This window comes from Phalangium opilio, unplaced genomic scaffold (assembly GCF_054372755.1).
Source record: "Phalangium opilio isolate 3A_F unplaced genomic scaffold, DU_Popi_V2 ptg001170l_1, whole genome shotgun sequence".
Taxonomy (NCBI): Eukaryota; Metazoa; Arthropoda; class Arachnida; order Opiliones; family Phalangiidae; genus Phalangium; species Phalangium opilio.
The window spans coordinates 10,069,777-10,094,277 of NW_028324255.1; the positions used below are offsets into that span (position 1 = coordinate 10,069,777).

At 32.7% G+C, this 24,501-nt stretch overlaps 1 protein-coding gene and 1 long non-coding RNA gene across 2 annotated transcripts in view; both read left to right on the forward strand.

Moving 5' to 3' along the window:
• The window catches only part of LOC149587181 (uncharacterized), a 208,845-nt gene that overhangs the window by 67,692 nt on the left and 116,652 nt on the right, over nucleotides 1-24,501 (forward strand). The gene's annotated exons all lie outside the window — the stretch shown is intronic.
• On the forward strand, nucleotides 10,822-11,454 carry LOC149587188 (uncharacterized). Its single transcript, XR_016380202.1, has 2 exons — nucleotides 10,822-11,107; nucleotides 11,197-11,454. It is a non-coding gene; the product is annotated as an uncharacterized LOC149587188 (long non-coding RNA).

A 24,501-nucleotide genomic window follows, 5' to 3' on the forward strand; every position in this document is an offset into this window, starting at 1 on the left:
GCCCGACCGAACGGAAATTCCGTCGGTCGAACCCCTTTCTGCCGGGTTTCCGTCGTCTTTTCCGTGGAGTGGGAATCTAGCTTCATAAAAGCGGGCCTATTCGAAAAAATGCTCCATTTCTTTAGGTCCTTGAATAATAACGCTTTATTTATTAAGGATTTTGAAGAATAAGCATCTTCCTTTTCCAAAATATTGCTTGTTTTATAGATCAGATTAGGGTTAGGAAAGGCATAGGTTAGTTTTGGTTAGGCGTCTTTGAGACCTACGGTTCCTAAATTAAGCATTTGACCTCGTGATAATAAGCGTATGCATATATTCATATCCTATAAATTGAAAAACCATTTCAACGATAATAATCATTTTATCGGTGACAGCATAAGTGGATCATATTACAGCTCCCTAAAAGTACTGGACGTAGGTTGTGCTTTTGTAAACAGCGTTTTCTTCCAAGACATCCAAGCCCGCCATCTATAGCTCAGTTTTACAGGTATAGTTTGCCCATTAACCCGGATCTGGAGTTCAGTTAACCTACGGACGTTCCGGTTGATGGTAATGGCTGTCAGACAGCCGTCAGTGTCGTGATTAGTGTGAAGCTTGTTATCGCGTTATAATTTTGTTTAGAATGGCTTATGTTTCTTTGCTAATTAGGAAAAACGCCTACGATCAATCTAACTAATTACAATCGTCGCATGTCCAAATGAAAGAGACATTTGAACACGATTTGTCTGATATTAAAAGCGACTAAAACGTTTTGCAAAACTGAAAAATATTGACCAGCATCTTTCGCAAACGGAAAACATTAAAGCATTGAAAAAATTTGTCAGACTTAAAAAAAAAAACAAATTTCTATGTCTACGCACATAACCTATAATTAGTAATAAATCGGCCCAACTATTCCCGCTAAAAACTTTTAAATCGGTGGAAAGTTGGGAACTGAGTGCTGTATTAGGTATACATTAAAAATGTTCTAGGTTGATGAAGGCTATTTTGAACTTTTGAATTCATATTAATTTCCTTTTCAACACAAGCATATAAAAATTGCGCGAAATACCTACAGACCGCCAGTTATTTTTTAAAATCGGAAAAATAAAGTGGACTTCTACTAATACATTCACAACCCAACACTATATATGGAACAACTTGTTTCCTTTCGCGCTCTTCTCTCTCAAACCTTTTCTCATTGGCTACCACTTACTTCCGTTTGCTTGCCCCGCTTCTTAAAAATTTCTTTCGCGCCAAAATCATTCCTCTGGTTTAGTTCACAAATTCGCCGCTGCGTTTCGCATATACCCTTTAAACTTCAGTGCTGGGAGACAATGCTGATGCACAGCGATGTTATAGGGAGCTGTAACATGATCCACTTCTGGTGACAGCGTTTAAAAATGAAATGTTTTTTAGAGGAAATATGTTACGTTAGAAAATAGATTTTGGGTACTCATTCTATGTTCAAACTTCATTACAGTGTTACATAATGCATATGACTTAAATATAACAATTTGCTAATCGCTTTATCAAGGTACATTTCTTCGATTTGAAAATATTTCGTTCTTCTAAACTCTAAATTTTGCTTAATATTTAAAAAAATACATTGAATTATTGCTCATTTAACCTAACCACTCAATCTTCATTAGATAATCAGATTATCTCTGGTTTAGAGTCTTCGTGTTCCCGAGAATTACTGTATTTCCATCGGGAACTTTTAATCATAATATACCGAATCCAAAATCCGCCAAATTGCGGGGTTTTTCAGCCAAATGGAAGACAATCTGTTAATTGCCGTAGTAAAATCAACTTGGAATGTGGTGAACAGGGGCTTGAAATTGTTAAAAAGGGACTAGAAATGGAGTAAATAAGGGTTTGAAACGGTGAAAATAGGGGTTTGAAACGGTGTAAATATGGGTTTGAAATGGTATAAATATGGGTTTGAAATGGAGTAAATTGGGGTTTGAAATGGAGTAAATTGGGGTTTGAAATGGAGTAAATTGAGGCGTGAAATGGACTATATAGGGCTTTTAAATGGAGTAAATAGGGGTTTGAAATGGAGTAAACAGGGGTTTGAAATGGAGTAAATAGGGGTTTGAAATGGAGAAAATAGGGCTTGGAAATGGAATAAATAGGGGTTTGAAATGGAGTAAATAGCCGCTTGGAAATGGAGTAAATAGAGCTTTGAAATGGAGTTAATAGGGCTTTGAAATGGAGTAAATAGTCACTTTGAAATGGAGAAAATAGGGCTTTGAAATGGAGTAAATAGGGCTTTGAAATGGAGTAAATAGGGCTTTGAAATGGAGTAAATTGGGCTTTGAAATGGAGTAAATAGGGCTTTAAATGGAGTAAATATCTAGGGCTTTGAAATGGAGTAAATAGCTAGGTTTTGAAGTTGAGTAAATAGCTAGGGCTTTGAAATGGAGTAAATAGGGCTTTGAAATGTATTAAATAGGGCTTTGAAATGGAGTAAATAGGGCTCTGAAATGGAGTAAATAGGGCTTTGAAATGGAGTGAACAGAGACTTGAAATGGTGTATTAATGGCTTTGTTTTACACCTTAAACGTGGTGCTAAATATAGAAAAAATATTTAACACCTTCACTTCATTTGGTGTAGTAATGTGATATACGTGGCGTAACTTTGCCTACATTTAACACCATTAAACTAAGTAGTAATATTAGAGTTCAAAAGATTTCCTGAAAAAGATGTTAAAAAGCACTATAAATGGTGCTTAAATGCCTAATATTTCGTTCATACTTGCAAATAATATTTGTAAATGGCGTGAATTAATCATAAAAATGGTGTAGAAGTACACCTTAAATGGTGTCAATTTTGGCACCGAAAAAAACAGCATATATGGTGTAAGAATGCACCATTATTTTTTACAGTGTAATTTGCACTACAGATTTTACAAAAAGAAATCCATTTAGTACTCTAATTTTTCTCAAAATAATGATAAAACATGTCACGAAAGAAAGTGCCCCACTTTGGCTTCTCAAGCTGGCCCTACTGTGAGGCCAGTACCTAACCTAGTCTCGTTTTTTAAGAGTATCGCTTAACACCTGAAAGAGTGTCGCCTAACACGTTTAGCATAGTTTTATGAAGGTACAACACCGCCAGATTACCAATTTCTTTGTTAATTTTATTTAAAGGATAAACTGTTTTCTTTCATGAACATCATCTTTAAAAAAGGTTTAACAATTACGTTTTTCAATCATTTTTTACTGTTTGTATTGACTTTAATATTAAAACATTAATGAAAATGAAAGACCTTATTTAAGAAACCCGCAGTACTATAATTTTTCATGTTTCACTTCGAACGGTGTTTTTATAGTGTTATTTTACACCGAATTTACACTTTAAATTGGCCCCTAAAAACTCAAGGTAATAAAACTCTCTTTTGGGTGTTTTTACGGTGTTTACACCGTTTTAACACGTTTTTAACACTTCCATTTCTTAGAGTGTATAGTGGTAGGACGTCACGTGACTTATCGATGGTGACGGCGCTCAGTGTCCATAGTGGTATTATTTTGGTGTATCTTTAGTATATTGTATCAAAAACGGATTTATGGGATAAGAACGTCGGAGTTAGCGAATTCACTCCCCATCCTCGCATACTTTATTGAGAAACTTCGTCTGCTTATATTTTGACTCCACCCACAAATTCTGTATATAGCTACTTCTAGAGATCGAATTTGTGGGTGGAGCAAAATATAAGCAGACGAAGTTTCTCAATAAAGTATGCGAGGATGGTACTAGAGGCTAAAGCTATGATCCGACGTTCTTATCCCATAAATCCGTTTTTGATTGTATACATTTAGTGGATGATTTATTGGTAATTCTATAGGTTCAGTAGACCCTTTCTACACGCACGCTTCCCGTAATGTTGTACGATTTTAAGGTATCTCCATGTATGCTTATGTCATACTAAAGAACTAGATTTAAGTAATATAAGGTTTACATTGCAAAAGGTACAAACTAAACTACGATGATGTTCTAGGTGTGCTCATGTTTTGTATTGTTACTATTTGGGTGTATCTTTAGGATATTGTGTACATTTAGGGTATGCTTTAATGGTAGTTCCATAGGTTCAATAGACCCTTTCTACACACACCCTACCCGTAATGTTTTTTTTTTATGATTTTAAGGTCTCTCCATGTATTCTTATGTTATACTAAAGAACTAGTTTTAAGCATAGAGATAGGAACATATATACCTCTAGAGTCACAACGTATATCCCGAGACAGGCCGCACTTTTTAAAACCATGTAAACTTTATCATTCGACACCAGCGCCACTATCGGCGATATTCTTAACTAAAATATTATTCGAGCTAAAAATAGATGGCGTAGCTAAATAAGGTTTTCCGCGCTAAAAATGAATTTTTGGCGGGAAAAATGAACTTTTCTCGCGAAATCTGTAACTTTTTCAAACTTTTTTCAGTTGACGGACCTTATATTATTATTATATGTTCTTAACTATCAAAATAAATGTTTCCAAAGTATATTTAAGTGTTTTATTTTATTTCTGTTCAAAATTTAACAAAATGGGTAGAAAATGCGCTGTTTCCTCTTGTAAAAATACAGGAAGAAACAAAAAGGTTTCATGGCATAGGTGAAAACCCAATAAATTAAACGTTGACATTATTAATTTATTAAACTAAGTTGTTATCACAATAAGATTTCCAGATAAAGCAACTGATCGGTTAAACAAATGGCTTAAAGCCATAGGAAAAACGGACTGGGTTCCAACTGCAAATGACGCGATTTGCGGAGATCATTTTGAGGCAAATGCCTTTCGGGAAAATACTTCCATTAAAGTACTGACAAGATCTGCGATTCCTTCTTTATTTTTACCGGAATCAAATGAGGATAATTTTAGAGCTGGCATTGTACTGTTTTGCAAAATAACTTTAGGTGCTTATTTATCTTGTTAATACAACTTACAGAAAACATACGCTAGAACAATCCCAAACGAAACCTTTCCCCAAACCACTCACGCGTCGGTAAATGAAACGGTTGATAATAGGCCTACCTTATTGCCAACTAGCCTACCTTTGGCAAGTTACATTGAGGTCAATGAACCCGCGGAGCATAATCTAGACGAAAATGCAATAGAGGATATCGCATTAACTGTAGAAGTTGGAACATCTTCCCAACGCACAGAAATGTATGACATCCCAATGGACATTGAAGAACACGATAGCACTCTGTTTGTTGTATGTACAGAGCTACAGGCTATATCATTGTTATTTTAGGGGGTTTGTCAAACATTAACGTATTTCCACAGCCTACACAACACACACAAGCAGCTGAAAGTCTGTACAATTTAACCGATAGTGAAGACCATCTCACTTTCACACACCCAACAATGTCTGATCATGTATGTTAGTAATCACTCAGTCATCAACATAACATCTATTCAAGAACATTACTTGCAGACTTATAACACAACCTATGAAAAAGCACTTAAGAAATTGCAGGAACTGACTAGCAGAAAGGTTAAATAAATAAGCATGCACACGTTAATATAAATTAGTTTTTAATGAAAGTTGGTATCTATCATTAAGGATCGAGATATTCTCCATTTGAAAATGCAGTTAGCCAGTCAAATTAAAAAGAGAAGAGGAATTCAAATGACATTGAGAGTGGCCAAGCAAAAGATCAGGCGTAGGACCAGAACGCTGGGAAGTTTGAAAGATATTTTGATGGCACTGCGGAAGGAGAAGCTAATATTGGAGGAGAATCTTTCAAAAATTGAAGATCTGTATTCTCCAATTGCTAAAGACCTCTTTCAACAATTGAAAGAAGCGGGCCCAAAAAATCTGGGGAAAAAATCTTACAGTTCAACAGTTCGAGAATTTGCGATTACGCTTCATTTCTACAGCCCAAAAGCTTATCGTTACCTTCGAAAGTTCTTCTGCTTACCACACCCCAACACTTTGAGGAATTGGGCTAGTAGAATTGATGGAGAGCCAGGCTTCACTGCACAAAGTTTACAGTTTTTGACTAAAGCTGCTGAGAAATCAAAGCACCCAGTTCTCGTAACACTTATGATGGATGAAATGTCTATTCGCAAAGAAGTCCGATGGAATGGTAAAGCCTTCGATGGGTACATCAATTATGGAACTAGCCTAGAAGCATCTGCTGATAACGACACCATAGCAACTTCAGCTTTAGTGTTCATGGTGGTTGCGATTAATAGCAGTTGGAAGATTAAAATTGGTTATTTCTTTGTGCACGGAACACCTGCTTGGTTACTGGAAAGACTGGTGCGAGAAGAATTCCATCATCTCGAGTCAACTGGTGTTCAATGTGTTGCATTAGTATGCGACGGACTATCTTCCAACATTTCCATGGCTCAACGATTGGGTGTAGTTATCACATCTACAGAGATAAAATCATTATTTCCAAATCCTGGTAAAAGTCAAAACATCATTAGTGATATACATATATAATTTGACAAGTAATTTCCCGGTGACTTTGCAAACAGCAAATCCAACAAAACAGGTAGTATTCATCCTCGATATTTGTCACATGCTGAAACTTTTAAGGAACATGTGGGAATTTTTGAAAGTCATTTACGATAAGAGAAACGGCCAAGTACTTCTTGCGTTGATCTGAAAATAATACGTATCACTAATATATTAAATATTTCAGCCAATACAGTGGACTTTAGTTGAGAGCCTCGAGCTCATCCAGGAAGAAGAGGGTCTGAGTCTGGCCAATAAACTAGGCCGATTTCATATAAAGTTCCACACACAAAAGATGAAAGTTAATTTGGCAGCTCAAACTTTGAGCGCTTCAGTGGCAAGTGCCATTAAACTTCTCAAACAAATCAAAGTTAGAGATTTTCAACACTGCGAAGGAACAGTAAACTTTATTGAGACTGTTGGTAGGTGAAGATCATAAAGGAATATAGAAAGCTTTAAGCATTCTAATATTACTTTATTTATCAAATATCATTTGATATCCTCAATTCGAGAAATCCTTACGCCAAAGGATACAAGTCACCGATCAACAATTATAACAAAGAAAAAGCCAGAATAAGCCTCCTTAAAATGAAAGACTTAATGTTAAACCTTTGCGATGCCGAAGGGAACTTGATTTCAGAATCAACGAGGAAAACAGGACCTCTTGGTTTTGCTGTTTCCATTACTGGTGTCCTGCATTTAATGAACACTTTACTTACCACTGAAGGACCATTAAAGTATTGATTAGCGTTAAAGTAAACAATAAGGGAAAACCTTAAATGGAATAATTTACTTTGCACAGATATCTTCCAACTTATAAGTTGTCGCAAGATCATTTAGAGCTGCAATTTGGTTGCTATCGACAGATGGGAGGTTCAAATAACAACCCCACAGTAGCGCAGTTTAAGTCTGCCTATAAGAGATCTTTCATGGCAAAGTTAGAAGCTTCCGGCTGTGCCAATTTATTGGCCCTGGATGAAACATCGTTTCCTAACTTGTATGAAGCTTCTAACAATTTCCTCGAAAATACCAACAAATCTCATGAGGCAATTACTAATGAAAAAGAACAAGATGATGAGGCTGACTTGGAGTTTTACTTCGATGGATCAAACTTGATCAGGGACAACATCCTTCATTATGTCACTGGCTTTGTCGTAAGAAAGCATCGAAAAAATCTGAAATGCCATCAATGCAAAGCAGCGCTAGAAGAAACTCCAAATGAACACAATACTAGTTTCCATGATTATTGTCTTTCATCAAAAACGTTGATTTTGATTCGCGACCATGGTGGTTTGATCCATCCATCTAAGGATATTGTCAAAATCATTGAACTTACTGAAAAATGCATTAGAAATCTTAATCTTGAAAAATGTGGTGGTTGCATTAAAAACCTTCCACTCAAAATAGAAACTCTTGTTAGACGATGCTTAATGCATGAAAACATATTTCCCACTCTAACGGAGCACATGTATGACCAAGAGTTCGGATGGAACCACCATTTAAATCACATTGTTAAAAAGGCTATAAACATCTACACAGATATCAGGCTGAGGAAAATAGCAAAGAATATGAACGAGAAAATGAAAAGAGAGAAGAGAGAATATTAGAATACGACTGACCAAACTCATTTTATTCCAAGGACAATAAGAGTCTATTTATAATTTGAATTTATTTATTAGTTGGTAACTTGGTACATTTCACATTATATACGTACATTTTACATTCAGCGTTCATGATTCGTTCATTCACTCCAAAAAAAATAAAGTTTGTTTAACTAACTTGTCAAATCACCATCAATTTGTTTAACTAACTTGTCAAATCACCATTAATTTGTTTAACTAACTTGTCAAATCACCATCAATTTGTTTAACTAACTTGTCAAATCACCATCAATTTGTTTAACTAACTTGTCAAATCACCATCAATTTGTTTAATAATTCATTATCACTTCCCTCGAATTTGCTAGAATACAATAAACGCACAGACACAGTAGCAGACTACGCCGTTGAAAATATATCAAAATAGTTCTTCCGTTTTTGCACAGATGGCGCTGGGTGTATTTGATAAAGTATACTGTTTTTAACGTTGTATATTCACTAATGATAAGGTTAAAGTCTATGGGGACGCTTCCATGTTGTGACTCTAGAGGTATATATGTTCCTATCTCTATGGTTTTAAGTGAGATATGGTTTACATTGAAAAAAGGGTCAACTAACCCTATGACGCGGTTCTAGGTGTTCTCCTGTTTTGTGTATTGGTTATCAGATTACTACGTAAAACAATAGTACACTACTTTAGTATCATAAACGTAGTATTACGGCAGTTTTTGCACAGTTGGGTAGTTGATTAGATGTTAAAATGAAGCAGTACTGCTAAAACATCAGAAATAAAATTTGATTCACATTAGTTTTAATACGAATTTGGAGAATAAGTACAATTACTTGAGTTAAAATGCGAAATATTACTAAGAAAAACATCAGAAATTACGGGTTGCATAGAATACATGGTAAATAAGCACAATACTAGTTATTAAATTAAAAGTCCTCATAGGATTGACTGAAAAATATATAATTTTACTACGCGCTAAAATATTGATATACAGTTAAAATGCGCAATCGTTACTAAAAAACATCGAAAAATAAGAATTACAATGGTTTTGATACTATTTGGCGAATAAGCACAATAGTATTTGACTAAAATATATACAAATTCAAAAAAAAGCGTACTTTTATACGTATATTACGAGACGATAGGAGTGGGAAAGTGAGAGTTCAAAATCATTATGAGGTGGGAAAAGAGGTGTTTTTGAGGTGGAATTGAGGCGACCCAAAAACCCATGTTAAAATCCCATAGGGTTTAACATGGGTGAGAGTTCAAAATCAGAAGCGGTGGGGCTTCGGTTAAAGCCAACACTGGTGGATTTTTATCAAGTTTTAAGATAAGATAACGCGACTCTAAAGAAGAAAAATGTTCTTTCGAAAGTGTGCTTGAGATAAACAAAGACTCCTTATCGTGTTTGTACGTCAAGTACGTATGGTACTATATAAGTCAGACTCCTTATCGTGTTTGTACGTCAAGTACGTATGGTACTATATAAGTCAGACTCCTTATCGTGTTTGTACGTCAAGTACGTATGGTACTATATAAGTCAATCACATTTTAAATTAAATCTAATGTACTTAAAGAAAATTTAACAATTAAATCTATTGTACTTAAAGAAAATTTAACAATTAAATCTATTGTACTTAAAGAAAATTTAACAATTAAATCTATTGTACTTAAAGAAAATTTAACAATTAAATCTATTGTACTTAAAATAATTAATCCAAAAATGACTTGTATTATCGAAGGGAATTTTCTTCGGGCGAAGAACGAATACATCATAAAGGAGGTAGCTTTTTGCATTATAGAAACTCAGGAAAGTGCGGTTTTTCATTTCAAAGCACCATATGATTATAAAGACCTTAATTACAAGGACAAACGGACAAATACGTGGATGGCGTACAATATATGTGGATTGCAGTGGAATGAAGGTGACATAGACTTCGAGGATCTAGCATTTATAGCTGCATCAATATCTTCTAAGGCAACCAAGTTTTTCTCAAAGGGCTGGGAAAAATGCAGTATTTTCAGTAAACTTTTAGGGAAAAAAGTTGAAAACTTGGAAGATATGGAGTGTCCTAAGTTTAATTCCCTCCCAAAATGTGAACTTCAATTAAAGTGTAAATATCATAATGAAAGTGATAACTGCGCCTTGTTCAAGTCATGTCAATTGGCTTCATTTTTCTCTTCTAAGTCCATTTGATTTTTGTTATAATAAAAGTTTACATTTTTGATCAATAAAAGTTTAATTTATTCTAGAAACTCTTACAATATTTAAGATCTGACGTCAATTTACCCTTTTGTTGTATTAATATCTCTTGAGGGTTCAGGGTATTTTAGCTACGGGAATATAAATAAAAAGGTCATACATTTTAAAAAAATGTTTATCATAATCTCAAAAATTTAATTACCCATGATTTCACTACTAATATTATATTGAGAAACATAGTGAATAAAAATCAAGAGTTTATACATTTTAAATTATGTTTACTTTCATCTTGAAAATCGGTTTTCTTCCCAAGATTTCAACACAAACCATCACTATTAATATTGTATTGAGAAACATAGTGAATAAAAATTAAGATAATTTTAAATTGTGTTTACTTTCATCTTGAAAAACGGTTTTCCACCATATTTCATATCATATTGAGAACTAATAATACATAGATTAAAATTTCAAGTGCTTTTCATATTTCCTATATAAATGAGACAATATTTTAGGTAGTCACTATTCAACTTAGAAACATACTAAATATTATACTTAAAGAAAAAATCAACATGGAAAATCAAGTAAAAGACGTAGTTAATATGAACGAAACTGTTCAAGTTTTAAGATTTTCGCTCATAAGTAACCCCATACCAGTGAAACAAAACTCACCCAAGTTTACCTTCCGTATAATGGAAATCATTATACGGAAGTATAAAAATTGGTATTGTCGTGAAATCGACGTTTAAGAAGCTAAGGGCTACGTGGATGTACACCTAGCTACGTTTGTCAACATAGAAAAAATATTTGAGAGAATAGGAGAATTCTCGAAAAACTATTTTAAGGTAAGACATGTTTTTAAATAGTAATTAATATATATAGTAATACAGAAATACCCAGTAATTCAGAAATACCCCGACTCATTACTTTCTAGATTGAAAGAAGACTTTCAGGAGTCACTGATAAAGAAGAGGAGATATGTGACAACTTCCTAACTTTTTTCAATGAGAGTCCGAATAAAGCTGTGTCTTCACAATCATCTATTTCCAAAGTGAACGGAGGGGGAGGGAAGAGAAGACGGCCAGAAGACAATGATCAAAATTTAAAAAAAAAAAGTTAAAACTGTTGTAGAGAACAAAGATTTAGAAAATATTATTGCATCAACAATTTTAATAAATGAAATAAATACTTAACAAGTTTCTCTGTGAAATTCCCTTCTATCAATTCTAAAAACACTCTTACTATCACCACCACCTCACTTATTTATTCTTAACAATTTTAATAAATGAAATAAATACTTAACAAGTTTGTCTGCGAAATTCCCTTCTATCAATTCCAAAAACACTCTTACTATCACCACCACCTCACTTATTTATTCTTAAGATTCTTAAGCAGATAAAATGAACAATCAAAAATATGGGTGCATATAAAAACAGTCAAATCAAAACTTAGAGTAGAATGTGTAAAACTCTTCACTATTGTACTACATTTAAGACTTCGTTAATATACAATGTTTGCGTGTACCATATGTTTCAAAGAGTTCACTCGGGGAGACGCTTTAAAACGTCACGTGTTGGCGAAACACAACGGTCAAACGTTTAATTGTAACGTTTGTGGGAAATCTTTTTCACGTAAAGATAATCTAAAACGACATTCAAAAGTTCACCAAAGTATTTGTAATAATAACAATTCAACAGTAACTACGTCCGATTTGAATAATGTTCAAGCTACACAGTCAAGTGATCAAACTGTCCCACCACGATCTGTTACTCTAAAACGACACTCAAAAGTTCACCAAAGTATTTGTAATTATAACAATTCAACAGTAACTACTTCCGATTTGAATAATGTCCAAGCTACACAGTCAAGTGATCAAACTGTCCCACCACGATTTGTTACTGAATCATTGACAAACCAAGTAAACGATTCTAGTGAAGTTAAAGCAACACCTTCAAATAATAATACGCATCAATCGCCACCATCGTCCACCTCTGAACCATTAAAAAACCCTGAAAGTGAGTTCATAAATTTTGATGAGCTTGATGATATCCACGACGTATCAGAACACATGGATGAAGTGAAAGCTTTAGATGAGGTTGTAATCAGTTCACGTTATACTCCACCTGAAATTGAAACAGATCCTCATCTTCTAATTGACAAAATTAAGTCATCCCTCGTGGAATATTTAGAAAACCGATTACGTATAAACAATGGGATTAAGTGGTATTTCCTTCTTCGTGCTTGCTTTACCCGTGACGTTGCTGAAGGTCAAACAGTGGAGGTGCACCCATATTTTAGAAGTAAAACGTTTACAACTATATCGCCAGAAGAGTTCCCTTATCAAGTGGATACAGGAAAAGAACAGATTATGAAAGCTGTAGAAGAATTTGAAAGTAATGGAAGTGGTTTCCAATTTCAAAATATTGAATTCCTGCAAGTTGACATAATAAAATATATCCCCCTAAAAGGCGGCACCTACACCGAACTTCCGAACATAGTTAAATTTTCCCGAGGTGTAACTAACGTTAGATCATCTGACGGAAAGTGTTTTTTATGGTGTGTTTTAGCTCACCTACATCTAACCCAGACCGAGTTGTTAATTACAAACCCTTTGAAAATTAAATAGACTGTTCGGATATTTCATTTCCGTTTATGTTTAATACCTCGAAACTTAAATCTTTCGAAAAGAAAAACAACTTATCAATAAATATATTCGCGTATGAAGATGATGTTTTCCCGCGTTTTATTAGTGATTTGAAAGTACCAGACGAGCGGAAGATAAATCTCTTATTTGTTGAGAACGAGGGAAACCAACATTTTTGTTTGATAACCTGTTTAAGTAGACTCTTATCTCGATTCACGCAACATAATGGTCAAACTTTCTACTGCCATTACTGTTTACATTTACATCGATTTTCTGGAGTTAACGCGCAGATTAATCGTGATTCACACGAAAGTGATTGTAGTGTTCATGATCCACAACGTATTAAATTACCTTTTGACGAACCGGTTCTGAAGTTTAAGAAAATGGCTTGGAAGCAAAGGGTGCCATTTGTTATCTATGCAAATTTTGAATCAATACTAGATCGAATAAACACATGTTTACCTGATTCAAAACTCTCGTCCACAACAAAATTACAAGAACACGTGGCCTGCGGTTTTAGTTATGTTATTGTTGGACCTGATGGTAAGTTGATTTTAAATATCATAATTCTCATTGTTTAATTTTCCTTTCGTTCAGGACCAAACTCGCCGGTTACATACAGGGGTATAGATGCCGTGGACGTCTTTCTAGAAAGTTTGAAAATGGAAGAAGAGTACATCAAATCCGAGTTGAAGCGCATTGTTCCAATGACTATTCTTCCCGAGGATGAAGAAAAAATAAAAAACTCTACAAAATGTTATATTTGTGAGGTGGATTTCAAAAGAGATGAAACCCAGGTTCGAGATCATTGTCATTTTTCAGGTATGTTCATTTTTCAGGTAGTGATCTTAGAAAACTCTAGACTCACGTAGAATTTTTACATATTATATTGGTTTTTCATAGGACAATTTCGTGGAATGGCTCACTTTGAGTGTAATTTACAAATGCAAACTGTTGCATATATACCAGTTTTGATGCATAATTTGTCAAGGTAAGTTTGCGTGTGATAAAATTAAATACTTTAAACTAAGGTAATTTTAAAAATAGGTATGATGCACATCTTATTATGCAACGCATTGGAATTCAAAAAGATAGGAGGATTGATTGCATTCCATCTAACACGGAGACGTACATCAGCTTTAGCTGGGAGTCATTAAGTTTTTTAGATTCTTTTCGGTTTTTGCCTGATAGTTTACAAACTCTAGTAGCTAATGTTGCTAACAAAGGATCAAACCACTTTCGAAACTTGAACAAGTTTTTCCAACCGGAACAAGTAGAACTGTTATTACGTAAACAAGCCTATCCCTACGAGTATATGGACAGTTTTGATAGATTCGATGAAAGGAAATTACCCCCGAAAGAAGCTTTTTATAGTGTTCTAACTGAGGAAAATATATCTGAGGAAAGTTATAATAATGCTCAAGAAGTCTGGAGGAGATTCAACATTGAAACTCTGGGTGACTTTCATGACCTGTATGTGACGGTAGATTCACTACAGTTAGCAGACGTTTTCGAAAATTTTAGAGACATGTGCATGGAGTATTATGGTTTAGACCCTGCTCACGCATTTACAAGTCCCGGGTTCGCGTGGGAAGCTGCTCTACACATGACCAAAGTCAAAATGGAGTTGTTTCTAGATCCCGACATGCACCTTTTTATTGAGAAGGGAATTCGAGGTGGTGTTAGCATGATAAGTCATAGATATGCCAAAGCAAATAATCCGTATATTCCCGAAACATATGATACAGCTAAACCAAATAATTATATTATGTACCTTGATGTAAATAATTTGTATGGACAAGCCATACCTATATCCAATTTTCAATGGGTTTCACACCATGATCTGCTACACTATACCGAGTCTCATATTTTAAACTGCCCAGATGATTCCCCTTGTGGGTTTATTTTAGAGGTAGATTTGGAATATCCTGATGAGTTGCATGAGGACCATAACGATTATCCGCTAGCACCAGAGTCTATTAAAATTGGGGAACATATGTTTTCAGATTTTTATAATGGAATGATGGAAACATTAGATATTAAAATCAAAGACACTCTGCCAAAACTAACACCGAATTTATACGATAGAGAGAAATACGTTATCCATTATCGAAACTTGAAATATTATGTTTCTAAGAGAATGAAACTTTCAGCTGTCCATCGTATTATAACATTTAGACAAGAAGCCTGGCTTCGACCCTATATTGATTTCAATACAGAGAAACGTAAAGCCGCAACTGACGAATTCTCCAAAAATCTTTTTAAACTATTAAATAACTGCGTGTACGGAAAGACAATGGAAAATCTCCGCAACCGAATTGATTTCCATCTGGTTAATACCCCAGAAATGGCAGTTAAGAAAGCATCCTCTCCTGCCTTCGAAAAGTTCACAATTTTTCATAATGATCTTGTAGGAATTCAACGATTAAAAAAGAAACTTTTACTAAATAGACCTATATATACTGGTTTCACAATTTTGGAGTTATCCAAATTAACCATGTATGAATTTCATTATGATTATATTAGAGTAAATTACGGGAATCGAGCATGTATGCTCTTTACAGATACAGACTCCCTTATGTATAACTTTCAAACTAATGATATTTACAAAGATTTAAAAAAAAAATTCCGATCGGTTTGATTTTTCAGGTTATCCAACTAATCATTTCCTTTATTCAAATAAGAATAAAAAAGTCTTAGGGAAAATGAAAGATGAGTTAGATGGTACCCCCATTCAAGAGTGGGTTGGACTACGACCTAAAGTTTATAGCATTCTTTCTAAAAAGGGTGAAAAGAAAGCTTTGAAAGGAATTTCTAAGCGAATTGTTAAAAAACATATAAGTCATTCGGATTATCTTGAGTGTCTATTCAACATAAAAATGTCTGTAAATACAATGAAACGAATAATGAGTACCAAACACGATTTGTTTACAATATCACAAAATAAGATTTCCTTAAATCCCTGTGATAACAAGAGATATATTTTGGGTGATGGAATACGTACATTGTCTTATGGTCATTATTGGATTGATATTATTAAAGAAAAATGTGGTAAATAAATATATAAATGTTATTTCACTGTGGTAATAAAATATCTATAAAGTATTTATTGTGTATTTCTTGTACATAAATTCTGATATCATACAATCTCTTTCGAAATGTGCTTGAGATAAACAAAGACTCCTTATCGTGTTTGTACGTCAATCACATTTTAAATTAAATCTATTGTACTTAAAGAAAATTTAACAATTAAATCTATTGTACTTAAAGAAAATTTAACAATTAAATCTATTGTACTTAAAGAAAATTTAACAATTAAATATATTGTACTTAAACTAATTAATCCAAAAATGACTTGTATTATCGAAGGGAATTTTCTTCGGGCGAAGAACGAATACATCATAAAAGAGTTAGCTTTTTGTATTATAGAAACTCAGGAAAGTGCGGTTTTTCATTTCAAAGCACCATATGATTATAGAGACCTTAATTACAAGGACAAACGGACAAATACGTGGATGGCGTACAATATATGTGGATTGCAGTGGAATGAAGGTGACATAGACTTCGAGGATCTAACATGTATAGCTGCATCTATATCTTCTAGGGCAACCAAGTTTTTCTTAAAGGGCTGGGAAAAATGCAGTATTTTCAGTAAACTTTTAGGGAAAAAAGTTGAAAACTTGGAAGATATGGAGTGTCCTAAGTTTAATTCCCTCTCAAAATGTGAACTTCAATTAAAGTGTAAATATCATAATGAAAGTGATAACTGCGTCTTGTTCAAGTCATGTCAATTGGCTTCATTTTTCTCTTCTAAGTCCATTTGATTTTTGTTATAATAAAAGTTTACATTTTTGATCAATAAAAGTTTAATTTATTCTAGAAACTCTTACAATATTTAAGATCTGACGTCAATTTACCCTTTTGTTGGCAAAGAAATAGGTCATACAATTAAAAATATGTTTATTTTAATCTCAAAAAATTGAATTACCCATGATTTCAACATGTGCATCACTACTAATATTATATTGAGAAACATAAGCCGAGTGTCTGTGTGATAACACTCCCAGTTTAATGTTTCATGAAGTTCATTATCACGTGAGATCCAATGACGCGAATAAGTATTTCGCAGACTTTTTTAATTAATAAAACGTTTGTAAGTTCTACATTTTGTATGCGAGGGATAGTGTTAAATGCTAAACAATATTTGTAGAATCTTGAATAAAAAGAAAAATGTTTGAATGATATGGGTTTCTAATTATTTTACGTAGGTTTAATGTAATTAATATTTTAAACCCATTTTAAAACCTTATCTTTTGGCCATTTAAACAACCGCCTTATCTGGAAGTTCATATCTATATATAAATAACTATCTTGTAATAGATTTATGTGGTTGTTGATCTGGAGGTTCATATCTATATATAAATAACTATCTTGTTATAGATTTATATGGTTTATATTTAAACAACGAGATGTTTATAAAAATTAAACAATAAAACACACATAAAGACACTAAAATTCATTTGAACCGCAATAAAATACACTAAAATTACAATAGAAAACTTAAATAAATTACAATAGAAAACTAAAATTACAACAAAACACACTATAATACACAACTAAATTGCAATAAAACAGAACTAAATTACAACAAAATACGCTAAAACTGCAATTAAACATACTTAAAATACACTAAAACTATAATAAACACACTAAAATTACAATAGAGTAATTAAATTACAATAAAACACACTTAAATTACAATAAAAACTTAAATTACAACAAAACTACAACAAAACACAACTAAATTACAACAAAATACAACTAAATTACAACAAAATACAACTAAATTACAACAAAATACACTAAAACTACAAAAAAGCACACTAAAACACACTAAAACTGCAATAAAACATACTTAAAATACACTGAAAGTACAGAAAATACACTAAAACTATAATAAACACTCTAAAATTACAATAGAGTAATTAAATTACAATAAAACACTGTAAAATACACTAAAATTACAACAAAATACGGCTAAATTAAACCAAAATACACTAAAACTACAATATAGCACACCAAAATACACTAAAACTGCGATAAAACATACATAAAATACACTAAAACTGCAATAAAACACACTAAAACGTAAAACAAAGCACTAAAAACTGCAATAAAACACACTAAAACGTAAAACAAAGCACTAAAATTCATTAAAACTGCAATAAGACATTGTAGAATACACTAAAATTACAATAAAACGCACTTGAATTACAACAAAACACACTAAAACTGTAATAAAACACTGTAAAATACACTAAAACTATAATAAACACTCTAAAATTACAATAGAATACACTAAAATTACAATAAAACGCACTTGAATTAAAACAAAACACACTAAAATACACTTAAATTGCAATAAATACATTGAAAGTACAGAAATACACTAAAACTATAATAAACACTCTAAAATTACATTAGAACACACTAAAATTACAATAAAACACACTTAAATTACAATAAAACACGCTTAAATTACAATAAATCACGCTTAAATTTCAATAAAAAACTTAAAGTACAACAAAACACAACTAAATTACAACAAAATACAACTAAATTACAACAAAATACAACTAAATTACAACAAAATACACTAAAACTACAATAAAGCACACTAAAATACACTAAAACTGTCATAAAACATACTTAAAATACACTAAAACTACAATAAAACACACTAAAACGTAAAACAAAGCACTAAAATTAGAGTAAACCTCACTAAAATACACTAAAATTACAATAAAACGCACTTGAATTACAACAAAACACACTAAATTACAGTGAAACATTGTAGTTTTAGTGTATTTTAGTGTGTTTTACTGCAATTTAGTGTGTTTTGTTGTAATTCAAGTGCGTTTTATTGTAATTTTAGTGTATTTTATTGTGTTTTACTATAATTTTAGTGCTTTGTTTTACGTTTTAGTGTGTTTTACTATAATTTTAGTGCTTTGTTTTACGTTTTAGTGTATTTTAAGTATTTTTATGGCAGTTTTAGTGTAATTTAGTTTGCTTTATTGTAGTTTTAGTGTATTTTGTTGTAATTTAGTTGTATTTTGTTGTAATTTAGTTGTGTTTCGTTGTAATTTTGTTCTACTTTAAGTTTTTTATTTTAATTTAAGCGTGTTTTATTGTAATTTAAGTGTGTTTTATTGTAATTTTAGAGTGTTTATTATAGTTTTAGTGTATTTTCTGTACTTTCAATTTTAGTGTGTTCTATTGTAATTTTAGAGTGATTATTATAGTTTTAGTGTATTTTACAGTGTTTTATTGTAGTTTTAGTGTATTTTAGTTTGTTTTGTTGTAATTCGAGTGCGTTTTATTGTAATTTTGGTGTATTCTACAATGTCTTATTGCAGTTTTAATGAATTTTAGTGCTTTGTTTTACGTTTTAGTGTGTTTTATTACAGTTTTTAGTGGTTTGTTTTACGTTTTAGTGTGTTTAATTGCAGTTTTTAGTGCTTTGTTTTACGTTTTAGTGTGTTTAATTGCAGTTTTTAGTGCTTTGTTTCACGTTTTAGTGTGTTTTATTGCAGTTTTAGTGTATTTTAAGTATGTTTTATCGCAGTTTTAGTGTATTTTGTTGTAATTTAGCTGTATTTTGTTGTAATTTAGTTGTGTTTTGTTGTAGTTTTGTTGTAATTTTAGTGTATTTTACATTGTTTTATGTAATTTAATTACTCTATTGTAATTTTAGTGTGTTTTGTTGTAATTCAAGTGCGTTTTATTGTAATTTTAGTGTATTTTACAGTGTTTTATTGCAGTTTTAATGAATTTTAGTGTTTTGTTTTACGTTTTAGTGTATTTTATTGCAGTTTTAGTGTATTTTAAGTATGTTTTATTGCAGTTTTAGTGTATTTTATTGTAGTTTTAGTGTATTTTGTTGTAATTTAGTTATGTTTTGTTGTAATTTAAGTTTTTATTGTTATTTAAGTGAGTTCTATAGTAATTTTAGTGTGTTAATTATAGTTTTAGGGTATTTTAGAGTGTTTTATTGCAGTTTTAGTGTATTTTAGTGTGTTTTGTTGTAATTCAAGTGTGTTTTGTTGTAATTCAAGTGTGTTTTGTTGTAATTTAGTTGTAATTTGTTGTAATTTAGTTGTGTTTTGTTTCGTAGATTTCATTTCAAGAATGAAACATTTCAAACGTGTCAAGTTATATTTATTTTCCTAATAGCATTTTCTTCGCTGTACAAACAATATTACTTATCATGAGTTCACAGAAACTCGATTCTAGGAAAGATTTTTCGGAATACTTAGAGTAAATACCCGAATAATTCAACTTATCAACAGCATCTAAAAAGTGTGATTCAATTCTTTCTTCCCAATCCATCATTATGCAATCGTGTTGAATCTGGGATGGATGATCTATTTCACATCCGTTACATTTATTTTTAATAAAACTATAAAGTTGATCTTTCACCTCCTCTTTAATAAGCGTGTAAACACGTGTTACTTCATTGTGATATACCATAACATCGTCATAGATTTCAATAAGTTTTTTCCTTGAGGAATTGGCTATACTAATTCCTTCTTTACCAGGGTATAACGTCCCGTATAACACCCCATGTCCGCGATACATCTGTCGTATGTCTAACACTTTCCAGTTTCGATAATATGAAAGTTCAATTTGTCTTGTCTCCAATTCATCAAAATACCTTGTCGAGCCCCTGGAGGAATTGAGGTTAAAGAACGTTGTAATATCTTCCCTCATTGTCCATAAATGTTGGAATTCTTCTTGGGTTAGATTTATACCACTTCTACCATCTATAGTCCCAAGACGAATTTTACAATCCTGTGTAACAGCAACACCTTTAGTCCTAGATATTGGAAACACTTTCAGACCATTCCTAAAAGAAAACTTACTTAGATTAAACAAATATGAATCAAGATATTCTTTACTTACATTGTTAAATTTTCTTTAAGTACAATAGATTTAATTTAAAATGTGATTGACTTATATAGTACCATACGTACTTGACGTACAAACACGATAAGGAGTCTTTGTTTATCTCAAGCACACTTTCGAAAGAACATTTTTCTTCTTTAGAGTCGCGTTATCTTATCTTAAAACTTGATAAAAATCCACCAGTGTTGGCTTTAACCGAAGCCCCACCGCTTCTGATTTTGAACTCTCACCCATGTTAAACCCTATGGGATTTTAACATGGGTTTTTGGGTCGCCTCAATTCCACCTCAAAAACACCTCTTTTCCCACCTCATAATGATTTTGAACACTCACTTTCCCACTACTGACGATTAACCACATATAGTTGCATAAGCATATGCCATCATCGAAAGTATAGCAATATTACTGCATGCGAGATTATTAAGTACATATATACCCATGTACCTTCATAGAAAATATAGCAATACTACTTTTAATACAATGGTTATTATACGATTTTAGTACAAATATTAGGCTAATTATTAAACTAAAATGTTCACAGGATAGACGAAAAAATATGTTTTTCTATACACGCTAAAATATTGATATACGATTACGGATAAAAATATCGAAATATTACTAAAAAACGTTACTATAATTATCATAAAAAAAATTACACTTATACAAAACAGTATAAATTCAATACTAGTTTTTATACTAAAGTGCTAATATATATTAATTAAAAAAAGCTTAAATGCAAAAATATTACCAAAAACGCTGCGTATTCGTTAAAATAATGTTACATGTTAATAGTTGAAATACGTTAATATTATAATACTTGAGATACTAATTAAAATACTGATACTGGGTATCTAAAATATATACAAGTAACTTATGTCGAAAATGTCAAAGATTCTATTTAATATAACCGTATGGGGTAGTTTTATAATCAGATATTATTCGAACTTTATCCACTATGACCTGATATGTTTTGGTCTGGTTGATCGTGATCAGAGTGTGATCTTGCAGACGTCTGATTTGTGGGCCAATAGGGACTTGAACCGAGTTCATTAGAGGTTCACCTTCATTGTTTACTCCCAGTAGTTTCTTCATTGTTTCGAAATTTATATAATTTTCAGTAGAGGCGATTAAATAAAATCCTTTAATTTTTATAATGTTAGTTTTCGCGCCGGTTTTAGGGTCTAGAATGTCCATAGTATAGTTCTTTGGTCCAGCATTCCCCCATTCACAAATATAAACGTCTTGCCCATAAGGTTCTAATTCATTTTTTAGTTGCCCTTAATAATCGCCTGTGGGTAGCAAATGAGCGCCGTCTGGTGAAAGGTACACTAAACTGTCAGTGTCATTATAAAAGCAAAGGTCACCGTCCTTTTCAAGATGTTTTAGTAAATGTAATCGGGCCATAGCTGTTGTGTAACAAGCGATAACTACGTTTGCGTGTTTGTGCACAAGCTCGTTTTCTAGAATGTGTTCGTATTTTACAAGTACTGTACTTTCGTTAATTGTTAATAAACTTTCAACCTCCAAGTCTAGATTTAATATTAAGCCGTATAATTTGTGGGCATCTTTGATTAATTCGGTAGAGATGTGTCTTGTTTTTTGGCCAAATTTACCCCAAAAAGAGTTGAGCATAAGTTTGCTAAGGCATCTGAGACCTTCATTTTTCTCTACTTTAGTGATATCCAGTTCTACACCCTCTTCGTCTTTGAAGTTTTTGATATAGTTCTCTTTGTCTTCTTGAGTCTGGCAATCTGCAGGGAAGCCACAAGCTTGGGTTTTATACTCTAAAAAGGTATTAGCGTAATCTTTAAACAGTCCTCCCTGCTTTGTTTTAGGATCGTACAGTGTCACTTTGTATGACCAAGCCTCGTACATTCGTGTGATTTTGTAGCCATTCTCTACTGCATGACGTAACTCGTCGACTACCCATGTACCACGCAATTCTCTTTGTTCTGTAGTATGTTCGCAATCACCTTGAAATTGGGTTTTTCAACATGTGTAACATAATGGAAACGTTAATTTCCCGTTAATACGAGCAAGCAAAACGGGATGAATTAAGTTTTGCGCCGGTAATACGTCACATTTAAGAAGTCCATCAAACGAAAATACATCAGGAAAGTTGTCTAGTATGATTACGGGATGTCCTATAGGTATCTTGGTGGTTTTGTTAATGAAAGGGTATAAACTTGTGAAATCGACGTAATGAATACGCTCTGATCCTGTTGTTTTATGGTATAATTTTGTTGCGCAACATCTGCCTCCGAGGGATCTAATCTTTTTACTATTTTAGGCTTAATATCATTACTTTTTAAAAACTCTATTATTTCTGGTTTATTTAATTTTTCTTCCTGCCAGTCACACTCCCATTTGACATTTACTGTATAACTAAGGGATTCTAATGTGGCTAGCACGTTCAGGCTTCTAAAATATCTAGAATTCAAAGTCTGTGCAGGATCTCCGTGCAAAGCCTTGTTTCTGTTTAAGGGAAAGTGTATTTTACACCCATGATAGAAACACCCCCAGTACTCGAATATTTCCTTGTTGATTTCACAAAATCCGTCTACTTTAAGTTTTTGTATTCTGGTTTCTTTACCTCTAAAGGAGGATTGGATAGATATATTGAGTTTGTGCGCGGTCCATTCTAACCATTCTATAGCCCCTATCGACTGATTTTCGCTAAGTCTATAATAATTAGCGGGTATGATGCCTATAGTATCAGGTTTAAGATAATTCCTGCGAAATACGTAAGAGCAAACGCCAGGAAGAGTAATTGCGCCGCAATTAAATGGATCTACGCCAGTTATTATAAAGAGTAGTGTACGAAAAGTTAAACAACCTAGGAATAGTAAAACCGTGTCGTTCTCACAATAATAATTTAGTTCCTTCAAGAAGTCGAAACCTTTACCTTTACTCTCTTCGGAGCTATGCCATTTTAAGAAGGCATCTAAATTTTTCCTTGTAAAATATTGACAACCATACGCTTCGATAGGGGGGAGATTAGTTTCTAAAACATAGTTGGTTTCATCCTGTCTATCTACATCAAAATTGTGTTCTATTACATTGAATAAAAAATGTGGAAAATACCCTTTGACTGCGTCTGATATACTAAAAGTAGCGGGAAACTTTGCTAAAGCTACGGGGATAAAATTATAAGAATCCAGAAATAGCAAGTTAAACAATTTCATTTCTAAAATTCGAGTTCCGTTAATTTTCAAAGATGGAACGAATTTTTCATCTCGATTAATGATTTCTCTAATTAGTAATTAATTATCATAATTACTTCCAAAATGTGACAGTATGATGACGTTCTTAACGGCATGCAATTGCATTAAATAATCTAAAAATAAAGATATAGGATTACCGCCTGAAAATTGTTGTTTACGCTTACCAAACCGACTACACATAATACAGTTAAAATTTAGGGATGTTTCATCTATACAAAACTCACACACGGTTATACTGACTAGCAGGATAGCCTGGTGTTCGTAGGCTCCTAACTTTTCCTGACACACCTTCGTCAAAGAAAATATACATAAGGTTAGGCTGATTAGGTCTAGGTTTCTTAACGGAGGGAACTTTCAGAGGTTTATCTTTGATAACCTGGATATAACACAAGTGATTGCTAGGT